This window comes from Drosophila mauritiana, unplaced genomic scaffold (assembly GCF_004382145.1).
Source record: "Drosophila mauritiana strain mau12 unplaced genomic scaffold, ASM438214v1 U_154, whole genome shotgun sequence".
Taxonomy (NCBI): Eukaryota; Metazoa; Arthropoda; class Insecta; order Diptera; family Drosophilidae; genus Drosophila; species Drosophila mauritiana.
The window spans coordinates 185,169-196,331 of NW_022881285.1; the positions used below are offsets into that span (position 1 = coordinate 185,169).

General features: G+C 34.7%; 1 long non-coding RNA gene across 1 annotated transcript; it reads right to left on the minus strand.

The window, feature by feature from the left end:
• Nucleotides 1-3,797: 3,797 nt before the first annotated feature.
• On the minus strand, nucleotides 3,798-7,985 carry LOC117149122. Its single transcript, XR_004460049.1, has 2 exons — nucleotides 7,897-7,985; nucleotides 3,798-3,848 (listed from the first exon to the last, which is right to left on the minus strand). It is a non-coding gene; the product is annotated as an uncharacterized LOC117149122 (long non-coding RNA).
• Between the last annotated feature and the right edge of the window lie 3,178 nt (nucleotides 7,986-11,163).

The window sequence follows — 11,163 nt, forward strand, 5'->3', positions numbered from 1 at the left end:
CGATCAGCTAATTTAAAATTGCAACTTGATAAATGTGAATTTCTGAAGAAAGAAACAGAATTTCTCGGTAACATTATCACGATAATGCAAATAAATGCAATTATTAATTTTCCTATTCCTAAAACCACAAAAGGAATAAAATCATTCCTTGGACTCTGCGGATTCTACCGTAAGTTCATTCCCAATATTGCCGAAATAGCAAACCCATGACATCCAAATTAAAGAAAGGAGCAGTAATTAACACTAAAGATAATGATTACATGTCCGCCTTCGAGAAACTAAAAGTACTCATCACGTCCTATCCAATCCTAATATACCCCAACTTCGAAAAGAAATTTTCGCTGACAACAGACGCAAGTAATATAGCCATAGGTGCTGTATTATCCCAAGAGCATAAACACATCTGCTATGCAAGCAGAACTTTAAACGAACACGAACTTTAACTATTCGACAATAGAAAAATAACTATTAGCTATAGTATCAGCAACAAAATATTTCAGGTCCTACCTATTTGGTAGAAAGTTCGACATATTAAGCGATCATAGGCCAATTGTATGGCTAAGCAACATAAAAGATCCAAATATGAAATTATAGAGATAGAAGATAAAACTTAACGAATACGATTATTATTCAATATCTACCCGGTAAATAAAATAATGTAGATAACTCCCTATCCAGAGTTCAAATTTAAGAAATCTTCCTAGGAGAAGATGACCCTGCATCCCTTCCCACAGCAGCTACTGTGCATAGTGCACAAGAAGTCAACCAAAATCACATTTCAATAAAAGAAAGGCCTCGTAATTATTATAACAGACAATTCGAATTCAGAAAGCACAATTTTGACGACGTCCAAATACTAAAATATTTGCATAAAACCAGAATAAAAATCAGTTATTAAGAAATGGCTGATACCCTTGCTAATGTTCAAGTTAATGAATACTTCTGCACTAAGAAAAGTGTTATTTACTTCCCTGATGAGATCGACTTTCAAATATTTCGAAATGCGTATATTCAAATTATAAGGCCCGATAGTTTCACTAAAACTATGGAAACCAGTAGTAAGCTAATAGACATTCAAACATACGCCCAATTCAAAGTCTAACCCAGAAGAGTCCAAGAATTCCCAAGAGTGTCCCAAGACTTCTAAATCTGAGGATAACCCTTCTATTACCCCATACATAGAAGAAGCCCTTCTAGTAACATCCTCTAACTACGCCTTAAATGACGAGTTAAGAGAATCTAACGTATTTAGATTAGCGCATCTAAATACAAATGAAAGTGAGCAACTTTGCCACGTTTTGCTTGAATACCGTGATATTCAAAACAAAGAAGGTGAAACTTTGACCTTTACAAATACGATTAAACATTCTATTCATACAAAACACGAAGACCCTATTTATAAAAAACCATATAAATACCACCAAGCGTTTGATCAAGAAGTCAATAAGCAAATCAACGAAATTATAGAACAAAAAATAATTAGGAAATCGAAATCCCCCTATTGTTCTCAAATTTGGATTGTGCCAAAGAAAAGTGATGCTTCTGGTAAACCAAAATTTCTATTAGTCATAGATGACGTAGTCTCAATGAAATAACCATTGTCGACAAATTCCATATTCCAGTAATGGACGAAATATTAGACAAGCTTGGACGCTGTCAATACTTCACAACCATTGATCTAACTAAAGGTTTCAATCAAATTCAAATGGACCAGCAATCAATATCCAAAACAGCATTTTCAACAAAATATGGACATTACGAATATACTCGTATGCCTTTTGGTCTGAAAAATTCACCAGCAACATTTCAACGCTGCATAAAAAATCTTCTAGAAGATTTAATTTATAAAGATTGTTTAGTTTATTTAGATGATATTATAATTTATTCCACTTCATTGGAAGAACACATAATGTCACTAAAAAAGGTATTTGATAAGCTACGATCAGCTAATTTAAAATTGCAACTTGATAAATGTGAATTTCTGAAGAAAGAAACAGAATTTCTCGGTAACATTATCACGATAATGCAAATAAATGCAATTATTAATTTTCCTATTCCTAAAACCACAAAAGGAATAAAATCATTCCTTGGACTCTGCGGATTCTACCGTAAGTTCATTCCCAATATTGCCGAAATAGCAAACCCATGACATCCAAATTAAAGAAAGGAGCAGTAATTAACACTAAAGATAATGATTACATGTCCGCCTTCGAGAAACTAAAAGTACTCATCACGTCCTATCCAATCCTAATATACCCCAACTTCGAAAAGAAATTTTCGCTGACAACAGACGCAAGTAATATAGCCATAGGTGCTGTATTATCCCAAGAGCATAAACACATCTGCTATGCAAGCAGAACTTTAAACGAACACGAACTTAACTATTCGACAATAGAAAAATAACTATTAGCTATAGTATCAGCAACAAAATATTTCAGGTCCTACCTATTTGGTAGAAAGTTCGACATATTAAGCGATCATAGGCCAATTGTATGGCTAAGCAACATAAAAGATCCAAATATGAAATTATAGAGATAGAAGATAAAACTTAACGAATACGATTATTATTCAATATCTACCCGGTAAATAAAATAATGTAGATAACTCCCTATCCAGAGTTCAAATTTAAGAAATCTTCCTAGGAGAAGATGACCCTGCATCCCTTCCCACAGCAGCTACTGTGCATAGTGCACAAGAAGTCAACCAAAATCACATTTCAATAAAAGAAAGGCCTCGTAATTATTATAACAGACAATTCGAATTCAGAAAGCACAATTTTGACGACGTCCAAATACTAAAATATTTGCATAAAACCAGAATAAAAATCAGTTATTAAGAAATGGCTGATACCCTTGCTAAGACATCTTCTTTTTTGTAGGAACCCCTGCTTATAACACTTAACAAAATAAAGTAAAGAAAATTGACAAACTCAATGAAAATAGACACGACTTTAACATAGACACAAACTTCAAGAATCCCCTCTAGTAAGATGAAAAACGACTAACGCATTCAAAAACACAGGATACTTAAGACAAATAGATGATATAAATTTCGAAGAAACAAATAGAGGTAGAAAAATAATACACTATAAGTATAAGTTTAAAAAGAAAAAAAAAATTAATAAAAGTAAATATTTTTTTTTTTTTTTTACGTTTCCATTTTGTTTATTTTTAAATTATATTTATAATTTAAGTATAATACATTTTGTACAGATTTAAAAATTAAGTTAATTAATAATAAAAGATTTGATATAAAAATGGTGTACCTCACACTGACACTGATATAACAATAATCGGGTCTATGACATAAAGTTTCCTACATATCAACATACATATTCATACATAATCATTATTCTTAGAGGGATAAATCAACCAGCAGTGGAAGGGCATTACCAAAGTATAATACAGAGTTTGCATTCAAGTTTAGAGGGTGCCATTTGTTTTCGTTTTGTTGTTTGCTTTATGTTGTACTTTCGTGGGTAACTTGGTACCTTGGTCAATTGTTGAGTGACTAAGGGATCTTCCCCAGTATCAGTCTAGTCAATAGAAACGGTCTTTTACTATGGGAAGAGTGATCAAAGTATTACTCAAGTCTTTTAAAAATTACATGTCGAAGAACTTTAATTCCTAGTGTCATACTCAAAACCGCTTATAAGACTGATATTCGGTATAAGATCTCTTACGATCTGATGATTTATTTTACTCGAAGCTATTTAAGGTTTTGCCTAGTGCTAAGCGCCATTGATGGATTTATTTACTGTATTTGATGCGTTTTGCGTGTGAGTAGCTTATGTTTTTTATATGCATAATTCAACATTAGTTATGTTTGCGTTAAGTATCTCTGAAAACCTCCATCTGATCCAGCCATCCATCTATCCATCTTTGTTCGATTCTCTGTTTGGCTCGATCCTGCCCCTGATCCTGCTAACCACACTTTGTCCCCATGGTGACCCCGGATTCGCTGCCTAGAGCTAACAACGATAATTCCAGGCCTACTCCCGAGCATGATACTCATGTTATGCCTCCTATCGACAATTTACACACAATACCTAGAAGTAACCCCTATCCAGGCCAAAAACGGCTAACTAATCTTTCAAGCCGGATCAATAGATTTACCGCTAAACCTCGAAAATCTTTACTTATCTATTAACATAACTAAAACAGAAAATACTTATGAAGAACTTATTAAACAAACTCAACATTTTAATAACTTACCACAAATACAGTATGTAGTAGAAAAACTTAACAGAGAAATGAACGGTAGAAAGAAATCTTAATATTCCAAAGATAGGCGATGTATTGAGGGCCCATGCGGAAAGATATATGCGGCGACTCGGTTCCCACCCCAACACCCTGGCGAGAAGGCTTATCCATCTCCCGAGAAAAAGAAGGCTGAAAAAATTCCATCCACATGATCTCCCATCGAGATTATTATAATTATTTTTTCATGGAAAACAAATAAATTAAATATTGTTAGAGTAGCTTAATTTGTAAAGTAACGTATATATTGGTATGCCTATGCTGTGGAATTTTATGTTAAACCTGGTAAAGCTGTCACATAGGTAGCAGTAAACTTGTTTAATTCCAATTAATAAAATTTAACAAAAAAAAAAAAAAATAAAGTAACTAGCGCGATTATGTAATGATTTAATGGCGAGGACTTGCAGAATTCCTGGCCCGATAGCACTAACTACACAAGAAATGATCTTTATCAAATACGTTTACCATAACATGATATCCTTGAATAATTAATTAAATATATAATTACTTTAAAATATTTTACAGACAAATAATAATTACTTATTTTATTAAATAAATAACTCACAAATATATAATAAAAACATTTCCTTAAACACTTCGTAATTTTTAAAATATCCTATAATTTCGAACGCATCGTTGATGTTTTTGTATTGGCATCTGAAAACAATCCAATTTCCATATACTCTTGCAGTGCCAATGACATGTTTAACTTTGATATTTCATTTTCACGTCTAAAATAACAGATTTTATTTAATCTTTCACTTTTGAAAGAAACGGCAGCTCTCCGACTTCACTAATTCTTCCAGCAAAATTATTTGTGATACATTGTCTTGATTTAAGTTCCGTGTCTCATAAACGCTTAGGAATAAAAGGAAAATGAATAAATATAATAATATATATATTCGTTAAATCTGTATCCTATAAATAGAAAAATAAATTATAATCAATATAATATATTAAGAAAGTCATATAAAGACTCTGCGTGACAGGAATTTCTTATTGACGTGACGCTAGAAAACGCCTGGGGAATTAGAAAATCTAAAGGGACATTCAAAAACTAATAAAGCCGTCGGTGTGTAACAAAAATTTTATAATTTCTGCATGTTTCATTAACTGTTATGTGGAATAATCCGTTTTAGTACAAACCAATTGTACTGAATAATTTTGACTCTTGCAGTCGATCCAATTGATCATCAATTAGCGGTCTTGGGAAATAGTCTTTTACAATTACTAGTCTGCGGTTTCTTTCGAGTACTATGGGTCTTGTAAACTCTTTAATTACCTCATGGTGAAGCCACTCTTCCATCTTTTTATTAACGCGTTTCCTTAAAACCCGTAAATATAGCACTCTGCCCCAATTTCAAACTCCGATCTCAGCAGCATTTCCTTTGTCCTTGATTTTGTCAGCAGCACTTAGCCGATAAATAACCAAACTTAAAGTAAGCACCAGTCAGCAAATTTCAATTTCACAATTCTGTGAAGTTATTTTAGTGTAAAGCTTTTATTTAGGATAAAACATAAACATATTTTAAAGTTCAAGAAAATTTAAAAAAAAAGCCGAGGTTGAGTGGATTAGGATTAAGACTTAGTAGATCATTCTGAATCGTGAACAGTTGCAATTTAAAGATAAGCAATAAAGACTGTCTTGTAATAGTATAAGTGAAAAAGTCGATTTAATAGAATATTAAATTATAAAAAAATAAAAATAATTTTTTTATATAATTTAAAAGTAACAATTTTAATTGGTGCCCAACGTGGGGCGGTGTACTTCAAAAGTTTAAAAAAATATAAAAGATAATAAGTTATATATAAAACGGAATTCGCGCCGCCAACAACTCATATTTTTAGTGGAAAAATTAAATCATCCACATTAATCCAACAACATCTAACTACTGTGACAGTGATCGTGGAAAAACTTCATTGAAAATTAATTAAAAGAATAATCCAATTAAGAATTTAATATTTAAAAAGGTGGAAAAGGTGGTGAATACTTAATACAAATTACATGAACACAAGAATAATAAAAATCAGACTAAACAAGAAACACAATTAAAACCAAAACAGAAAACTATAACTAACAATATTAAAAAATAATAAAATCAGCACCAAGAAGGAAGGAAAAAAAAAATGAAGCAAGACGCAAGCAGATAATAGTCAAAATAATAAAATATTTCCATAAAACCAGAATAAAAATCAGTTATAAAGAAATGGCTGATACCCTTGCTAAGGTTCAAGTTAATGAATACTTCTGCACTAAGAAAAGTGTTATTTACTTCCCTGATGAGATCGACTTTCAAATATTTCGAAATGCGTATCTATATTCAAATTATAAGTCCCGACAGTTTCACTAAAACTATGGAAACCAGTAGTAAACTAATAGACATTCAAACATACGCCCAATTCAAAGAAATCATTCTCAAAACACATAAAGAATTATTACACCCCGGTATAAAGTTCAAAGAACTTTACTATTACCCTGACTATCAAAAACTGATCCAAAACATCATAAACGAATGTGAAATCTGTAACATCGCTAAAACTGAAGATTCCCAGAGACAAGTATGTCATGGATTTTTACTTAGTAAACAATAAAAAATTCCTATCATGTATTGACATTTATTTTAAATACTCCTCCCCGATAGAAGTAAAAAGTAGAGATTGGCTTGAAACTAAAAGAGCTATTTTACGCATATTCAACGATATGGGTAAACCCATAGAAATAAAAGCCGACAAAGACTCCGCCTTCATTGAAAACAAATTCACAAAATTTGAAAAAATATTTTACATTTAGAATCTCAAAAGAAAACACAACACAACTGGTCGAACCCCAGCAGACATCTTCATTTTTGTAGGAACCCCTGCTTATAACACTTAACAAAATAAAGTAAAGAAAATTGACAAACTCAATGAAAATAGACACGACTTTAACATAGACACAAACTTCAAAGAATCCCCTCTAGTAAGATCAAAAACGACTAACGCATCCAAAAACACAGGATACTTAAGACAAATAGATGATATACATTTCGAAGAAACAAATAGAGGTAGAAAAATAATACACTATAAGTATAAGTTTAAAAAGAAAAAGAAAATTAATAAAAGTAAATATTTTTTTTTTGTTTTTACGTTTCCATTTTGTTTATTTTTAAATTATATTTAAGTATAATACATTTTGTACAGATTTAAAAATTAAGTTAATAATAAAAGATTTGATATAAAAATGGTGTACCTCACACTGACACTGATATAACAATAATCGGGTCTATGACATAAAGTTTCCTACATATCAACATACATATTCATACATAATCATTATTCTTAGAGGGATAAATCAACCAGCAGTGGAAGGGCATTACCAAAGTATAATACAGAGTTTGCATTCAAGTTTAGAGGGTGCCATTTGTTTTCGTTTTGTTGTTTGCTTTATGTTGTACTTTCGTGGGTAACTTGGTAGCTTGGTCAATTGTTGAGTGACTAAGGGATCTTCCCCAGTATCAGTCTAGTCAATAGAAACGGTCTTTTACTATGGGAAGAGTGATCAAAGTATTTAAGTCTTTTAAAAATTACATGTCGTAGAAGGATTTAATTCCTAGTGTGTTCAACATTAGTTATGTTTGCGTTAAGTATCTCTGAAAACCTCCATCTGATCCAGCCATCCATCTATCCATCTTTGTTCGATTCTCTGTTTGGCTCGATCCTGCCCCTGAACTTTAGACTAAGTTACGTTTTTTTTTTCAAGCTAACCACACTTTGTCCCCCTGGTGACCCCGGATTCGCTGCCTAGAGCTAACAACGATAATTCCAGGCCTACTCCCGAGCATGATACTCATGTTATGCCTCCTATCGACAATTTATAGGTATTGTTTACTAAGGAATAGGGTATCCTATTCCTATTGGACCAGCTGCGTTTCTGAAGACATATCCACTGTAGGATTTACGATCCGATGTGTCATTTGCCCAATCTGCGTCGACGTAGCCATAAATCGGTTTACCTGTTGGGTGATAATGAAGCTTTAAGTTTGAGGTGCCCTTCAAATACCTTAGTATACGTTTGGCAGCGACTTCATGCTCCTTATGTGGGTTCACATTTCTTTCAGCCAGTTTTGCAACTGAATGCATTATATCTGGCCTGGTTGTAATTGCCAAATACATTAGTGATCATGCCCCAGGTGTGTAGCATACTCTCGATATATGTCTTGTGACCTATGGATATGGCTCCAGTTTCACCTTCTCGCTCAACTTCGATGACCAAAAAACTTTTCCATAATGTTTATTATCAAATCCATCGGGTTGCTTCATATAGACTTCTTCGCTTAATTCGCTATTTAAGTAAGCTGTCGATACATCCATCTGATGTAGAAATAAGTTATGCTCAACAGCCAGAGATATAATAAGTCTCAACGACGATTATCTGACAACTGGTGAAAACGTTTCAAAAAAATCGATACCATATTGTTGTGCATATCCTTTAGCCACCAACCTCGATTTAAATCGCATCACATTGCCATCCTTATCTCCTTTGATGCCAAAAACCCACTTACTACAGATGGCTTTCTTACCTTCTGGTGAGTCCTGTAGCTCCCATGTCTGATTAGCTTCGAGGGCGTCAATCTCCTTCTGAATTGATGCTATCCACTCTTGACTCATTTCAGACTGCGTCGCTTCAGCAAACGTAACAGGTACCTTGACATCTTGAACCTTCATCATGTTCAATAAGTTGTATTGTTTTCGTGGACGCCCGGGCTTTCCAGTTTTTATCTTCTTAGGGCGACCAGGACCATGAATTTTCGGTTCTTCGGTATCATCGCTCTTCGCACTCTCGTAAACATCAGAACTATCGGCTTCATTAATCTCGCTGTCAATTTGCTCTTCCTCGAGCACCTCAGCATCTTCTTTGTTGTTGTCCACTGCCAAAATCTGCGAACAATCAACTCCAATTTCGTCAATAAGTGCCGTCTCGTTCTCGCTGTTTCCATTCTTCGGATACCCTATAGTTTCCTCTAGAAAAACTACGTCTCTACTTTCGATTACCTGGTTCGATCCAATGCGCATTAATCTGTAGGCCTTCGCTGTTGTTGAATACCCTATCATCATGCATTCAATGCCTTTTGGCTTGAACTTTCCTGCATGTTTCTTATTCAATGCAATCGCTTTGCATGCAAAGATTTTTAAATGCGATATCGAAGGCTTTCTACCTGTCCACAGTTCGAATGGTGTTTGATTCTTCAACGACCTTGTCTCCGATCTGTTGCGTAGATATGCTGCAGTCCTAACTGCCTCTCCCCACAGGGACTCATTCACTCCTGAATGTATAATCATGCTCCTTGCTATTTCCACAAGCGTCCGGTTAGCGCGCTCAGCAACCCCGTTTTGCTGCGGAGTGTACGGTACTGTCAATTGCCGCTTGATACCGTTTTCAGATAGGAACTTCTGAAACTCGTGGCTTATATATTCGCGACCGTTATCGCTGCGAATTGCTTTAAGTTTTTCACCGGTCTGTTTTTCTGCAAACGCGACAAAGTTTTTAAACGTGGGAAGCAATTCATCACGGGTCTTCAAAAAATATACGAACATATAACGCGAATAGTCATCAATAAATGTTACGAAATATCTTGCTCCACCGGCAGAAACTTTGTTCATTGGCCCGCAAATGTCCGAATGCACTAGCCCTAGCACTTTGATTTTACTTTTAGCACAGGTTTCACATGCAATTCGGTCTATGTCCACAACATTTTTGATTGACTTTAAGCCATTGACCATATTGTCACTTGCCATCTTTTTTAGGCTCGCCATGTTCAAATGACCATAACGATAATGCCACTTCCACAATTCATCATTTGCACACAAGTACATGCACCGATTGTTCGAAGTATCAACAACAAAAAGATTTCCAGCTTTTCTTGTCTGTAACACTACTTCATTTCGACCGTCCTTTATATACGCACTTTGCTTGTGAAAAATCACTTTATACTCTTTTCCAACGGCTTTCGCTACCGATATTAAATTACTTTGCAAACTTTTTACGTAAAGCACATTTTTCAAATTAACGGAACCATTCTTTGTTTTAACGGCCACCGTGCCGACGCCATCCGAAAATATATATTTTTCTCCTGCAAGTAATATTTTCTCTTTATGCTCTTTAATGTCTGCGAACCACGACCTTTCACAACACATGTGAGTAGTTGCTCCACTGTCCAAGCACCACATCACATCCACAAGCACCACACTTGCAAGCATAGTAAACGACTTCTCTTTTGCAGATGTTTCTATTTCATCATTTTTGTCTTTCACTTTGCACTGCGCAATGAAGTGACCCTCGCGACCACATCGAAAGCATTTTTTATTCTTCTTTGCATCACTGTTCTTTTGCGCCGATCTATTTTTCTTGTCTCCCTTTCCACTGGGACGCGACACAAACGCTTGCTGCACACAAAGTTCCGTTTCGTCCGAACTCACTCTTTGTCTCTCTCCCTCTTCTATAATTTTTACTTTTAAATCAGAGAGAGTCGGTAACTGTTCGCGCGTTTCGATCGCTACCACGAAATTTTCGAATTTCTTACCGAGTCCCGAAAGCATCAAAATAGTAAGAATATCTTCAGAAATGTCCATATCAATTTCTTTCAGTCTTTCGACGATATCCACAAAATCATTTATGTAATTTTGTACGCACGCACTTTCCGACAAACTCAACCGGAGTAATTTCCTGAACAAGGTAATTTTCCTGGCGGGTCCACGAGGCTTGTACACAGCTGCAAGCTTGTCCCAAGCTTCTTTAGAACTAGCGCAGTTTTTAATCAAATTAATTTCTGAAGCCTTCACGCACAGCAATATTGTTGCTAGTGCTTTCATCCTGCTTCACGCGTCTTCCGCACACCAACGACCACATACCCGAGTGCACCAATAC